General features: G+C 44.4%; 1 protein-coding gene across 1 annotated transcript in view; it reads left to right on the forward strand.

Annotated features, from left to right (window-relative positions):
* The window catches only part of KLHL6 (kelch like family member 6), a 181617-nt gene that overhangs the window by 14323 nt on the left and 150523 nt on the right, over positions 1–16771 (forward strand). The window contains exon 2 of the mRNA XM_077291093.1: positions 9982–10131. The gene's annotated coding sequence lies outside the window, so the exon portion shown is untranslated. The remainder of the gene's footprint in view (positions 1–9981; positions 10132–16771) is intronic.

Raw genomic sequence — 16771 nt, forward strand, 5'->3', positions numbered from 1 at the left:
GTACCAAAAATCCCAGGATGACCGGCCAACACCGAACAATGGACCTCAGAAATTACCTTACTTGTCCATCTATCAGGAACAAACAGCTTCCCCACAGGACAGCGGTCAGGTTTATCAGCCTGAAATTCCTGAAGCACCCGCCGTAAATCAGGGGAGATGGCAGAAAGAATCACCCCTTCCCTAAGAATGCCAACCGGCTCAAGAACTCCAGGAGAATCAGGACAAAAAACTCCTAGAGAGGGCATCCGCTTTAACATTCTTAGATCCCGGAAGATATGAGACCACAAAATCGAAACGGGAGAAAAACAGGGACCATCGAGCCTGTCTAGGGTTCAGCCGCTTGGCCGACTCGAGGTAAATCAGATTCTTATGATCGGTCAAGACCACAGCGCGGTGCTTGGCTCCCTCAAGCCAATGTCGCCACTCCTCAAATGCCCACTTCATAGCCAACAACTCCCGATTGCCGACATCATAATTGCGTTCCGCAGGAGAAAACTTTCGGGAAAAGAAGGCATATGGTTTCATCAAGGAACCATCAGAATTCCTCTGTGACAAAACGGCCCCTGCCCCAATCTCAGAAGCGTCAACCTCAACCTGAAAAGGAAGAGACACATCCGGCTGACGCAAGACGGGGCAGAAGTAAATCGGCGCTTAAGCTCCTGAATGGCCTCAACAGCCTCAGAGGACCAATTTGTCACATCAGCGCCTTTCTTCGTCAAATCGGTCAGGGGCTTAACCACACTAGAGAAGTTGGCAATGAAACGGCGATAAAAATTAGCAAAGCCCAAAAATTTCTGAAGGCTCTTCACAGATGTGGGTTGAATCCAGTCATGAATGGCTTGGATCTTAACAGGATCCATTTCTATAGACGAAGGAGAAAAAATACACCCCAAAAAAGAGACCTTCTGAACTCCAAATAGGCACTTAGACCCCTTCACAAATAGAGCATTATCACGAAGGATCTGGAATACCATCCTGACCTGCTTCACATGAGACTCCCAATCATTGGAAAAAATCAAAATATCATCCAAATACACAATCAAGAATTTATCAAGATAATTGCGGAAAATATCATGCATGAAGGACTGAAATACAGAAGGAGCATTAGAAAGCCCAAAAGGCATCACCAGGTATTCAAAATGGCCTTCGGGCGTATTAAATGCAGTTTTCCATTCGTCACCCTGTTTAATACGAACAAGATTATATGCCCCTCGAAGGTCAATCTTGGTAAACCAACTAGCCCCCTTAATCCGAGCAAACAAATCAGAGAGCAAAGGTAAAGGGTATTGGAATTTGACCGTGATCTTATTAAGAAGGCGATAATCAATACAGGGTCTCAAGGAGCCATCCTTCTTGGCCACAAAAAAGAATCCCGCTCCCAATGGTGACGAAGACGGCCGAATATGCCCCTTCTCCAAGGACTCTTTAACATAGCTCCGCATGGCGGTATGTTCTGGCACAGACAGGTTGAAAAGTCGGCCCTTAGGTAACTTAGAGCCTGGAATCAAGTCAATAGCACAATCACAGTCCCTATGTGGAGGAAGGGAACTGGACTTGGGCTCATCAAATACATCCTGGAAATCTGACAAAAATTCAGAAACATCAGAAGAGGGGGAAGAGGAAATTGACATTAGAGGAACGTCACTATGTACCCCTTGACAACCCCAACAAGTCACAGACATCGATTTCCAATCCAACACTGGATTGTGTACTTGTAACCATGGAAACCCCAGTACAACAACATCATGTAAATTATGCAACACCAGAAAACGACAATCTTCCTGATGTGCTGGAGCCATGCACATAGTCAGCTGAGTCCAATACTGAGGTTTATTCTTGGCCAACGGTGTAGCATCAATTCCCCTCAAAGGAATAGGGCTCTGCAAAGGCTGCAAAGAAAAACCACAGCGCCTGGCGAATTCTAAGTCCATTAAGTTCAGGGCAGCACCTGAATCCACAAATGCCATGACAGAAAAAGATGACAATGAGCAAATCAGGGTCACAGACAGGAGAAACTTAGGCTGTACAGTACTAATGGTAACAGATCTAGCGACCCTCTTAATACGCTTAGGGCAATCAGAAATAGTATGAGCAGAATCACCACAGTAAAAACACAGCCCATTCTGACGTCTGTATCCCCTCTGTTCCGCTCTAGTCAGAATCCTATCACATTGCATAGGCTCAGGACTCTGTTCAGAGGATGCTGCCATATGGTGCACCACTTTGCGCTCGCGCAGCCGCCGATCAATCTGAATAGCCAGAGACATAGACTCGCTCAAACCAACAGGCGTGGGGAACCCCACCATAACATCTTTAAGGGCTTCAGAAAGACCCTTTCTGAAAACTGCTGCCAGAGCATCCTCATTCCATTTAGTGAGCACAGACCATTTTCTAAATTTCTGGCAGTATAATTCTGCCGCTTCCTGACCCTGGCACAGGGCCAACAAGGTTTTTTCCGCATGATCCACAGAGTTAGGTTCGTCATACAATAATCCGAGCGACTGAAAAAATGCATCTACATTAAGCAATGCCAGATCCCCTGACTCAAGGGAGAATGCCCAGTCCTGAGGGTCACCACGCAGCAGAGAAATAACTATTTTAACTTGCTGAGTGGGGTCACCAGAGGAACGGGGTTTCAGAGCAAAAAACAATTTGCAGTTATTTTTAAAGTTCAAAAACTTAGATCTATCCCCGTAAAACAAATCTGGAGTAGGAAATCTAGGCTCTAAGGCTGGAGTCTGAACAACATAATCTTGGATACTCTGAACTCTTGCAGCAAGCTGATCCACACGAGAAAACAAACCCTGAACATCCATGTCCGTGCCCAAATCCTGAACCACCCAGAGATTAAGAGGAAGGAAAAAGACAAAACAGACTAAAGAAAAAAAAATGGCTCAGAACTCTTTTTCTTTTCCTTCTTTTGAGATGCATTCAACTCATTTTTGGCCAGTTGTACTGTTATGGACTGGTGATTTAGGAGCGACATGCGACTAGCTCTGAGCAGGTGGTAACTATACAGACCGCAGTTCCTGATCTTAACACAACACTAGCAGTAGCCGTGGGATGTTCCTGTCACTCCCTGGACACCTCGTCACAGCCGGAGAACTAGCTACCCCTAAAGGTAGAAACAGGAAAGCTATCTTGCCTCAGAGAAAATCCCCAAAGGATAGACAGCCCCCCACAAATAATGACTGTGAGAGGAGAAGGAAATGACATACGTAGTATGAAACAAGATTTAGCAAAGGAGGCCACTTCTAGCTAGATAGATAGTACAGGAAAGAACACTGTGCGGTCAGTAATAAAAACTATGTTTTGGTCCTACTCCTTGGGTCCCAGTTTGTAAATATATGAATATACCCTGGTTGGGTAGATAACTATTATGGTGGTGACCTCTTATCTTTCCACGACTTTGTTCTCTCTAACTTATCTTTGCAGAACTGGTCAGAGTGTCAGGGAAATCCAAAAGAGCAGTGACTCCAAGCAGGAACAATTGACAACTGGCATTGATTGAGGGATAAGGCCAGACTAAAATAGCCGAGCCAGAAAGACGATCAGTGGAGGCAGCTGCTGATGCTAAATCCAAGAAGCAGCTATACCACTCAAAACCACAGGAGTGAGCCCAAGAGCAGAATTCACAAAAGTGCTACTTACAACCACCGGAGGGAGCCCAAGAGCGGAATTCACAACAGAAATCACCCTCCCCGAAAGGAAGGCAACATCACTGTAACAACCGGTTACCTGGGGTGTTACACTTGCGAGTGTAATGCGAGAAACTTGCGCATCAATACCTGGCGCTGCCACCGGCACTAGAGACCGAAGCGTTCAACTGCATTAAATTGATGCAAGAGACTCAGTTACAGTTACAAGTTTGATCCCAGCCTAATCTCCATTGCTGTGCTATCAGTTTTTTTTGTGTTTTATGGCTTTCTATTCCCTTTCTGTATTGCTGAGCTGTGACATTGTCTTACTATACAGATTCACCCAGAGGTTCCTGTGCAAGAAATGTGCTTGTGTTCCCCTAATTTTATGGCAACCAAGCTACAGAAATAATATCTATATCTATTACATACAGTAAAAATTAAGAGACCACTGCGAAATGTTCAGTTTGTCAGATTTTTCTCTTTATGGGTATATTTATCAGTAAAATGTGAATTGTTCTTTTATTCTATAAACTTCTAACAACATGTCTCCGAAATTCCAAGCAATACATTTTGTGGTTTTTTTCTGACAAAGAAAAATGGTCAAAATAAAAAACAAAACAGTGCTTTCAGACCTCAAATAATGCACAGAAAATAAGTTCATAATCATTTAGAAACAACAATACTAATGCTTTAACCCAGGAAGAGTTCAGAAATCAATATTTTGTGGAATAACCATGATTTTTAATCACAGCTTTCATGCGTCTTGGCATGCTTTCCACCAGTTTTTCACACTGCTTCTGGCGCAAAAATGTAAGCAGTTCTTTGTTTGATGGCTTGTGACTATCCATCATCCTCTTGATTACATTCCAGAGGTTTTCAATGGGGTTCAGGTCTGGAGATTGGGCTGCCCATGACAGGGTTTTGATGTGGTGGTCTCTTAATTTTTGCCAGAGCTGTAGTCTCCTTTTCTTATGCATATTGCCACCCTTTATTATGTAGTGCCTTCTCTTGTTATGTGCAAAAAATATGTTATAGCAAAAAAGTGCTATTCCGCATATGTTTTTGTTTTTTAACCATTTTTTTTATATTTTTAAAAACTTTATTTTTTTATTTTTTCATGCTTCAGTAGTCTCCATGGGAGACTAGAAGCTGCAATACTTTGATCGCCTCTTTACACACAGGCGATGATCAGATCACCTGGTTGTAGCAGAAATGCTCGCTTGCTATGCTGCAGACCTCTGTTTGTCATGCCGACCCATCGGTGACGGGTCACTGATGGCGAGATTAGTGACGCACTCCCTGTAAATGCGAATTTAACTAGTTAACAGCCGCAGGTAGATCGCGATTCCACCCACGGCTGTTGTGGGCAAATGTCAGCTGTATAGATCAGCTGTCACATGCCCGGGAAAGATGCGGGCTCATCGCTGGAGCCCGCACCAAACAGGGGGAGTCCCACATGTGCGTATTATTATGTCACATGTCAGAAAGGGGTTAAATGACTGCTGATGGAGCATGGGAAAGCTTCTTTTCTGATAGAGGCGGCTGATGGACTGGTCTTCTCACCAGATGCTGCTCCATCAGCAATCATTTTAGATCTAACAAGACTGGACTGTGTAATAAAGAGAGGGCGCAGTGAATAACAAAAATAGTGAGAATACTCTATGTAATGGACGGTGCTTTATACAATGCGGAAAAAAAGTATTTGACACACTGCCGATTTTGCAAGTTTTCCCACCTACAAAGAATGGAGAGGTCTGTAATTTTTATTGTGGATACCCTTCAACTGTGAGAGACAAAATCTAAAAATAAAAAATCACATTGTATTATTTTAAAATAATTAAATTGCATTATATTGTATGAAATTAGTATTTGATCACCTGCGAACCAACAAGAATTCTGACTCTTACAGACCTGTTAGTTTTTCTTTTTGAAGCCCTCCTGCTCAGCACTCATTACCTTCATTAATTGCCCCTGTTTGAACTCGTTACCTGTATAAAAGACACCTACGTACACACTCAATCACACTCCAACCTCTCCACCATGGTCAAGACCAAAGAGCTGTCTAAGGCCACCAGGGACAAAATTGTAGACCTGCACAAGGCTGGGATGGGCTCCAGGACAATAGGCAAGCAGCTTGGTGAGAAGGCAACAACTGTTGGCACAATTATTAGAAAATAGAAGAAACACAAGATGACTGTCAATCTTCCTCAGTATGCGGCTCCATTCAACATCGCATCTCTTGGGGTAAGGATGATTCTGAGAAAGGACAGGAAACAGCCCAGAACTATACGGGAGGGCCTGGTCAATGACCTGAAGAGAGCTGGGACCACAGTCTCAAACATTACCATTAGTAACATACTATGCCGTCATGGATTAAAATCCTGCAGGGCACGCAAGATCCCCCTACTCACGCCAGCACATGTCCAGGCCTGTTTGAAGTTTCCCAATGACCATCTGGATGATCCAGAGAAGTTATGGGAAAATATCATGTGGTCAGGTGAGACAAAAATATAACTTTTTAGTATCAACTCCACTCGCCGTGTTTGGAGGAAGAAGAAGGAGGAGTACAACCCCAAGAACACCATCCCAACCATGAATCATCATGGGGGAAACATCATATTTTGGGGGTGCTTTTCTGCAAATGGAAAAGGATGACTGCAGCGTATTGAAGAGAGGATGGATGGGGTCATGTATCGCAAGGTTTTGGCCAACAACCTCCTTCCCTCAATAAGAGCATTGAAGGTGGGTCATGGCTGGGAATTCCAGCAACTAAGGAGTTTCTCCGTAAGAAGCATTTCTAGGTCCTTGAGTGGCGTAGCCCATCTCCAGACCTAAAACAAAGGTTTCTGTACCAAATTTAAGTTCGGTTTTTCTATTGTATCACATACTTATTTTATGCAATAAAATGCAAATTAATTACCGTATTTTCCGGCGTATAAGACGACTTTTTAACCCCTGAAAATCTTCTTAAAAGTCGGGGGTCGTCTTGTACGCCGGGAATCGCCTTGTACGCCGGGTGTATATGGTGGGTGGGGGGGGGGAGTGGTCCTGATGACGACGAGGGGGCGTCTCACAGGAAAGTGAGTATCCCCCATTACCTTATCATAGCGCTGCAGCGTGGGGTCTCTGTGCTGGGAGCGGCGGCTGCTGTGCTGTGGTGCGGCGGCTCCTCTTCTGCAGTGTGGGGCCTCTGGTGCTGTGAGGCGGTGGCGGCGGCGTATCTTCATGCAGTCGGGGCTCCTCCGGCATCTCAAAGCCTGGAAGCCCCGCCGGCAACTCCATCGGTGTAATGCGGTGGCCTCCGGGAAAATGGCCGCTGCTTAGATTCAGATCTCGTGTCCCGAGATTTCGGGACGAGATCTGAATCTGAGCATGCGCAGCCCCCAGCGGCCATTTTCCAGGAGGCCACCGCATCGCACCTATTGAGCTGCCTCCGGGAAAATGGCCGCTGCTCAGATTCAGATCTCGTCTCCCGAGATCTCGGGACGAGATCTGAATCTGAGCAGCGGCCATTTTCCCGGAGGCCACCGCATTGTTGCCGGCGGGGCCTCCAGGCTTTAATGAGATGCTGGAGGAGCCCCGACTGCATAAAGATACGCCGCCGCCGCCACCCCACAGCACAGAGGCCCCACACTGCAGAAGAGGAGCCGCCGCACCACAGCACAGCAGCCGCCGCTCCCAGCACAGAGACCACACGCTGCAGCGCTATGATAAGGTAATGGGGGATACTCACTTTCCTGTGAGACGCCCCCTCGTCGTCATCAGGATCACTCCCCCCCCCCCCCAAAAGGCACATATTCACCGGCCCTATAAGACGACATACGGTGTATAAGAAGACCCCCGACTTTTAAGAAGATTTTATTTTTTAACTGGTAAAGTTGGGGGGTCGTCTTATACGCCCAGTCGTCTTATACGCCGGAAAATATGGTATGTAAAAATCATACAATGTGATTTTTTTGTTGTTTTTTAAAGATTCTGTCTCTCACAGTTGAAGTGTACCGACAATAAAAATTGCAGATCTCTCCATTCTTTGTTGGTGGGAAAACTTGCAAAATCATCAGTGTATCAAATACTTATTTTCCCCAGTGTATAACAAGACATTATACTATGTAATAATGGGTCAGCACTGTACATAACAACAGAGGACGCTACATGGGGACCGCCCCATATATAACTAGAGAGGATGTTATGTAATAATGTCCCCAAGTACTGGCCCCTTCTTGGGATAATGTCCTCTTTCCTCATCCCCTTCCTGTTATAATGTGGCCCTTCCACGTATATACATGCTCCATCCTGGTATAATGGGCCCCATCATGTTATATACAGTGGGGCAAAAAAGTATTTAGTCAATCAGCAATAGTGCAAGTTCCACCACTTAAAAATATGAGAGGCGTCTGTAATTTACATCATAGGTAGACCTCAACTATGGGAGACAAACTGAGAAACAAAAATCCAGAAAATCACATTGTCTGTTTTTTTATCATTTTATTTGCATATTATGGTGGAAAATAAGTATTTGGTCAGAAACAAAATTTCATCTCAATACTTTGTAATACATCCTTTGTTGGCAATGACAGAGGTCAAACGTTTTCTGTAAGTCTTCACAAGGTTGCCACACACTGTTGTTGGTATGTTGGCCCATTCCTCCATGCAGATCTCCTCTAGAGCAGTGATGTTTTTGGCTTTTCGCTTGGCAACACGGACTTTCAACTCCCTCCAAAGGTTTTCTATAGGGTTGCGATCTGGAGACTGGCTAGGCCACTCCAGGACCTTGAAATGCTTCTTACGAAGCCACGCCTTCATTGCCCTGGCGGTGTGCTTTGGATCATTGTCATGTTGAAAGACCCAGCCACGTTTCATCTTCAATGCCCTTGCTGATGGAAGGAGGTTTGCAGTCAAAATCTCACGATACATGGCCCCATTCATTCTTTCATGTACCCGGATCAGTCGTCCTGGCCCCTTTGCAGAGAAACAGCCCCAAAGCATGATGTTTCCACCACCATGCTTTACAGTAGGTATGGTGTTTGATGGATGCAACTCAGTATTCTTTTTCCTCCAAACACGACAAGTTGTGTTTCTACCAAACAGTTCCAGTTTGGTTTCATCAGACCATAGGACATTCTCCCAAAACTCCTCTGGATCATCCAAATGCTCTCTAGCAAACTTCAGACGGGCCCGGACATGTACTGGCTTAAGCAGTGGGACACGTCTGGCACTGCAGGATCTGAGTCCATGGTGGCGTAGTGTGTTACTTATGGTAGGCCTTGTTACATTGGTCCCAGCTCTCTGCAGTTCATTCACTAGGTCCCCCTGCGTGGTTCTGGGATTTTTGCTCACCGTTCTTGTGATCATTCTGACCCCACGGGGTGGGATTTTGCGTGGAGCCCCAGATAGAGGGAGATTATCAGTGGTCTTGAATGTCTTCCATTTTCTAATTATTGCTCCCACTGTTGATTTCTTCACTCCAAGCTGGTTGGCTATTGCTGATTCAGTCTTCCCAGCCTGGTGCAGGGCTACAATTTTGTTTCTGGTGTCCTTTGACAGCTCTTTGGTCTTCACCATAGTGGAGTTTGGAGTCAGACTGCTTGAGGTTGTGCACAGGTGTCTTTTTATACTGATAACAAGTTTAAACAGGTGCCATTACTACAGGTAATGAGTGGAGGAAAGAGGAGACTCTTAAAGAAGAAGTTACAGGTCTGTGAGAGCCAGAAATCTTGATTGTTTGTTTCTGACCAAATACTTATTTTCCACCATAATATGCAAATAAAATGATAAAAAAACAGACAATGTGATTTTCTGGATTTTTTTTTCTCAGTTTGTCTCCCATAGTTGAGGTCTACCTATGATGTAAATTACAGACGCCTCTCATCTTTTTAAGTGGTGGAACTTGCACTATTGCTGAATGACTAAATACTTTTTTGCCCCACTGTATGTGCCCCATCCTGTTATAATGGGCCCCATCCTGGTATATATGTCCGCCATCCGGGTATATATATATGCCCCATCCTGGTATATTGTGCCCTGTCCAGGAATATATGTACAAAAGTCTGCTGTTACTCTGTGTGACTGCGAATTGTGACAGTATGCAGTGCGCTCGCAGTCACAATTCCCCGATATTCTTGATGGAAGCGGAGTGGCTGCAGATTTTTGTCCCAAGCCTGGACAAATCATAACCAAAAATCATCAGGCCTAGTCCTAACAACTCCAGCCAATTATATTGGTTCTAAAATTGTAATCCACCATGTCCACCCACATTGAAATGGGTGACAACCTCACTAAAAATACAGTGACTAATGGGGGTTGGGGAGGGCGCTGACTCTCTGCTGTCTTCTCTCCACAGGGCGACTCTCTAGATTTGCTATAAATTGAGAAGATTTTTCCCGCCTAAATTGCTGCTGGTTAATCAGAAGAGACCTCGGCTTTCTTGGAGACTGATCTGGAAGCTTCTCCAGCATGTACAGCAGAGCTGACCTGGACATGAACTCTCCGGGTAAGTAACAGGACACCGGTCATAGAGGGCTCACCACCTCTGTGACTAAAATACTTCAAGTGCGGAGGTGTGGCGGTATGTATACGATTACCGCATGTATACGATTACTGTATGTACACAGAGCAGTAATGGCGAGGGCAGGCGCACTAATAGTTCCTACATTTCCTGTGTCTTACAGTTTCAGCAACGTGGATGTGATTTATGTAAATCTCGTGACTGCTGTGCTTTTTTTTAACCTGCAGAAATTGACCTGCCGTGCAATTATTTGAAATCTGCAGCATCTCAATTTCTCTTGTAAATATTAGTTTTATTTGTAATCAAAGCAGATTTATTTAGAATAGACCAAAAGAGACTAAAAACAAAGCTATTAAAAAGCACATATAAAAATGAAAGTAACCTAATTTACCTAATTGGTGCAGAAATGTTAGAGAAAATCTGCAACATCAAAAATTCACCAAATACTCATCATATCATGGAAACTTAGCTTAGGCCACGTTCACACATTAAGTTTTTGGTCAGTATTTTACATCAGTATTTGTAAGCCAAAAAAAATTAGGAATCCAAGGAAAAGTGTAATAGATACATGTGTAAAACTTCTGCATTTTTAGTTTGGCTGCTTTCACACATCAGTTTTTTGCCGTCAGGCACAATCCGTCGAATGTTGAAAAAAACAGATCCGTCACAGATTGTGAAAAACTGATGCGACGGATTTGTTTTTTCTCCGGATCCTACTAGCTGATCCAGCTAATTGGATCCCAAAAAAATTGGAGCATGCTCAGTTAAAAAAAAATGGAATCAATCGCCGGATTCAGTCATTTGACGGTTTTGGAGCCATAGGCTTCCATTCGAGCAAACGACGGACACAAAAAACGTTACTGTGTCTGTTTTTTTCTGGCCGCCGGAAAACCAATTTTCGACGGATCCGGCAAAAAACGGATGAAATGTGAGACCATCTGTCGCTAATACAAGTTTATGAGAAAAATACGGATCCGGCGGCAACTTTTGCCGGATCCGATTTTTTCAGAATTCGATGGATTGTACCTGACGGCAAAAAACTGTTGTGTGAAAGCAGCCTTTGGCTTACAAATACTGATATAAATACTTACCAAATACTCAACGTGTGAACATGGCTGATTTACATCCAATAGACCTGATGATTCTGACCCATGTGTCTGTTTTTTTACATCTGTATTTATATATCAATAGCGTAAATTATATTAGATCGAGTACAATTTGCTATGTGAACTCCTTCATGACATATGATGTATATTTACGCCATATGTTAGGTCCCTGACTTTGATGCGGACTTCGATGCAGAGCCTGCGTCTTTCCCCGCACATGACAGCTGATTTAATCTCTGACAGCGGGATTTAACTCGCCCCAGCCAGAAACGCCTCCCCCCATCACATCATCGTCGGGTGCAGATGGGTTGTCATGACAGCCAGGGGTCTGCAGAAGACCTTCATGGCTGTCTTTACGTTCCACATATGTACACCGGCTCCTGGCTGGTATTCATAGGAGATGGTGATTTTAGCACAGATGATCAGATGATCACAGATCCAACCCTACAAAGGTAACTATTAAATAGAGTAAAAAGTGAAGAAAAAAGGTTTGAAAATATATGAAGAAAATAAAAAAATGCAAATTACCCCTCTTTTGCCCCATTGAAAATAAAACAATAAAAAAAATACACATATTTGATATTACTGTGTTCAGGAATGTCCAATCTATCAAAATATAAATAAATGAATCTAATCAGTAAACGGCGTAATGAGAAAAAAAAATTAAAGACCAGAATTACGTTTTTTTTTTTTGTCACCTCAACATTGTCATAAAATGCAATCAAACCATCATATCTACTCCCAATTGGTATCTATAAAAACATCAGCTCTGGATGCAAAAAATAAGCCCTCGCCTAGCCCCAGATCATAAAAAATGGAAACGCTACGGGTCTCGAAAAATGAGGACAAATGCAAATACTTTTTTCATACAAATTTCTGATTTTTTATCACCACTTTAGTGAAAAACAACTATACATGTTTGGTATCTGCGCACTCGTAATGACCTTGAGAATTGTAATGGCAGGTCAGTTTTAGCATTTAGAGAACATGGTTAAAAAAAACAAAAATACTATTGTGGAATTGCACTTTTTTGCAATTTCCCTGCACTTTTTTTGCAAATTTTTCCATACACTGTATGGTAAAATCAATGGTGCCAATGAAAAGTATAACTCATCCCACAATAAAACAAGTCTTCATACTCATATGAGGACGGAAATATAAAAAAGTTATGGCACTTGGAAGTAAGGGAAAATAAAATGGAAAATGGCCATGGCGTGAAGGAGTTAATAAATGCAATGCTTCCAATTTATGGGATACAATTTTTTTTGCGCACCAATAGATTTCAATGTACGACTTCCATTCGATATATAGTAGAAAATAAGCCATGTTGCAACTTTTTTTTCCATATGGACCAATTGAAATACATTGGTCAGCGTGCTGTCCGATCTTTCTCAGACAGCACCCATCCATAAAATATTGTTGTGTGAACAAGCCCTAAGATAGGCTTTATAATGCTCATGAGGATTGTAAATCGTGCTTCGTTCATTGTGGTCGGGTTTGTGGCAAGTCCCTGCAAGCTCCTCCATGATTACGGGCGCTGCCTCACATAGTCTATTGTGAGCGAGCACTTCTGTATGAGTCCATTGGAAGGAGTTGACATGCTGCCGAGTGAAGAAAAAAATGAGACAGACTTAATGTATAGAAAATCAACACCAAATATGCAACAAATGAACCGAGCCCAATTTCTTTGTGTCCTTAATAAACCTGTGATGTGTATTGTCTGAATACATGTTTGTTCTTCCATGTAAATCACGTGTACACCCTTATGTCTGTGATCCAGGGGTTTTACATTGATATCCTGAACATCTGCAGCTTAGTTTTGGGCTTTGTGTGCTATGAAATCTTGAGACTGCTGAAGGGCAATGGTAAGTGATCCAGAACAAGAAGGAAATAAAGTGTCTGACTGATCTCCTCATGCTTGTTACCAATAACTTGATTTGATGCGTATTTTCACTAGTAGAATAAGCCCTCTACTTGTCCGGTTCTGTAGATGTCCCCATCACTATTAAAGGGAACCTGTCACTAGGTTTTCCCTATATAAAGTACGGCCACCTCCATTAGGATCTTCTTTACAGCATACTGGAAGTCCCCAATCCAGTCTGACGATCCCAAAAAAATAGTTTTTATTACATTTACAGAAGTGGCTGCCGGGTCCAATGGGCATCTCTGGTCTGGATCCAGCACCTCCTCTTGTCTTGAAATCACCATCCTCCTTCCCTGTGTCGTGAAGATGACGCGTCATACGTCATCCACATAGTGTCATCCATCGCGCTTCTACACAGCAGCACTTCTCTCTGCCCTGCTGAGGGCAAAGCAAAGTACTGTAGTGTGTAGACCGTCCCATCTGTAACTATAATAAAACCTATTTTTTGGGGATCTGCAGACTGGATTGGGGAATTTTTTACAGCATTCCAGTATGCTGAAAAAAGGCCCTAGTGGTGCTGTCCTTGTTATATATGGGAAAAACGTGGTGACAGGTTCCCATTAACTTGTAGATATTGGGTTAACCTGCATATTAACAATGTTCTAACGAAGGGGTGGCCAATTAATTTTCCAAAGGGGCCACATGAGACATTGTGACTGTTGTGAAGGCCGAACCAACCTGCCAAACTAAATTCTACTTATTATTATTGTTTTATATTCATTTTTGTCACTTAATATTGAGTAGAATTAGGTCTGCTGACTAGTTATTACTGCTAATACAGTCCCTCATGCAAAATGATATCCCCACACAGCCTTCTTACACAGTATTATGTCCCCACACAGCTCCCCATTCAGAATGATGTTTCCACACAGCCCCGTTACATACTATTGTTTTCACAGAGCCCCCTTACATAGTATTATGTTTCCACACAGCCCCCTTACACAGTATTATGTTCCCACACAGCCCCCTTACATAGTATTATTTTCCCACACAGCCCCATTGCATAGTATTATTTTCCCACACAGCCCGGTAAGGGGTTACAAAGACGGATGTGCGCCTTCACCCCTTTAACTGCGTCCTGGTTTACCGTGATCTCTAAATACTGTAAGCATATTGTTGTATTGCAGTGTGAATGTTATTTATAGGGAAAGTGCAGTACTTAGTTAAGCTGCAAGATGGAGGCACATAAAGTTTGGGATTGTACATAGTATAGTAAATAGTTAATATAGGAGGGGCACAGTGGATAAGGCAGGAGGAACTTCCTCAGTTGGGGCCAGGGTGCCCTTGCAGCTCAATTGGGGTAGCCAGTCCAGGCAACACCACGCAACGTTAAGAAAGCAGTGAAGCCAAGCCATTCGGGGGGTCCTTAGGACTGAAGAGCAGTAGTAACAATCAGTGTTGCAGCAGTTTGGGTGAGAGGAAAGAAAGCAGTCCGGGAAGAGTACAGGACGCAGATTGTCCAGTCCAGTATGTGTGGGCTGATATCCTATGATCCGGGGCGAAACGGATGAGATTTCCAGATATAGTGAGTCTGGACAAACAGAACGCTGCGGTACCGCCAAAGGCGCTATTATCCCGTAATGTACTGGAGGACGTGGCAAGCAGTGCAGGGAAAGATACATGTGCTGTGCAACCTGTGGTTTATGCTGTGAAATACTGTGCTGAGAAATGGTAACAGTAAAGATGTTAAGTTTCAGGTTGGAATGGACTGTGTCTCAATTCTTGTGAAATCGCCTGCAGACAGCCTTCAGTGGCGCAGAGGAAAACCTGATGATGGTGTACCTGAAGACACAGGTATGCTGACTAAGGAGCATCGTGTTTATGTGAGGGGAGGCCAGGGTGCAATGGAGCAGGAGTCGTCAGCCATGACTACCGCTCTGGCCGACCCTTACACTTGGCGTAGTCGGCAGGATGCCGAAATCGTGCAGCGTGGGAAAGCTGTGAGTGATGAGATTGATGTGACAAGAAAAGATGAGACTGAAGATTTGAGGAAAGGAACAAATAATTCAGGTGTGATTGGAACCCTGGAACAAGTAACTGCTGTGACCAGGAAGATAGACGATGATGTGACTGATATACCGGACTTGTCAAATTCCCTGAAAGAGACTAACAACTTGATTATGCCCAATATGGCAGCCATGAGGATGGTAGGAAATGGCGTCGGAGAAAAAGACGACAACAGGGACCCCCTCCTTCGTGGGCGTATCAGTGCAAAGATGGCACCAAAATCTACCTGTCAATATCCCCCAGTCCGCCCATGGTGGGCATGGATGAAGAGAAGAAGGCCTCGCCTTCCCTTATCGAATTCCTGCAAATGGGTGGAGTAGTCAGAGGCGTCCCCGCCTGGAAACAGGTGGTGCCCAGGAGAAAAACTTGAGTGGAGCTGCGCAGCGTCATTATGTGATTCGGGACCAGCAGCGATGGAGCACTCATGCACCCGACACTGCAAGGGCGTAGGCCACCTGGAGCTGAAATGGCGACAGGAAGAAGAGAGAACCCGGCCCTGAACATTGAGGGGAGACACTGAGGAGTTCTCTTCTTACCGGTGACCAGAGTCGCTTCCACTGCTGCAGGATCGGTGGCTGCCGGAGCTTGGACGGAGTGCGGAGCCTGCGTCACGACTTCAGGAGGAGGAACCTCTGTGCTCTGCTTTTACTTTCCGGCCGGCAGTCAGTCAGTGCGGGAAGCAGACGGCTAGGGACCTGACGGACACCGGAATGTGAGTATGTACGGTTTGTTTTTTTTTACATTTACGATGGTAACCAGGGTAAACATCGGGTTACTAAGCGCGGCCCTGCGCTTAGTAACCCGATGTTTACCCTGGTTACAAGCGAACGCATCGCTGGATCGGTGTCACACACACCGATCCAGCGATGACAGCGGGAGATCCAGTGACGAAATAAAGTTCCAAACGATCTGCTACGACGTACGATTCTCAGCAGGGTCCCTGATCGCTGCTGCGTGTCAGACACAGCGATATCGTATGTATATCGCTGGAACGTCACGGATCGTACCGTCGTAGCGACAAAAGTGCCACTGTGAGACGGTACCCTTAGATTTTGCTCACCTTAGGGCGGTCTGGTGTGGTCTGGGTTCAATGGGCGTCACAGTCTGGGTCCGGTGCCTCCCATCTTCATGCGATTATGTCCTCGTCCTTGCTTCTGTTGTGGCTCCTGCTCAGTCATACTGATTTGTCCTGTTGAGGGCAGAGCAAAGTACTGCAGTGCGCAGGCATCGGGAAAGTTCAGAGAGTCCCAGCGCCTGCGCACTGCAGTACTTTATGCTGCCGTCAACAGGGCAGATAAAGTACGCCTGTGCAGGAGCCAGAACAGAAGCAAGGAAGAGGATGTCATCGCATGAAGATGGGAACCTGCAACGCCCATTGGACCCGGACCGCCCCTGGGTGAGTATAATCTAACTTGTTTTTCTTATCTTTCAGGTTACAACGGGGGCTTATCTACAGCATTACAGAAAGTTTTTTTTATGGGATTTTGGACCAGTATTTGATTTGAAATCCGTGTAAAAAAAAAAAAAAAGCTCTCTGCTGGTGTCTGATTAAAGGGACTCTATGTCCCGGAAGTATTTCGCTGTGCTG

This window comes from Ranitomeya variabilis, chromosome 2 (genome assembly GCF_051348905.1).
Source record: "Ranitomeya variabilis isolate aRanVar5 chromosome 2, aRanVar5.hap1, whole genome shotgun sequence".
NCBI classification, from domain to species: domain Eukaryota; kingdom Metazoa; phylum Chordata; class Amphibia; order Anura; family Dendrobatidae; genus Ranitomeya; species Ranitomeya variabilis.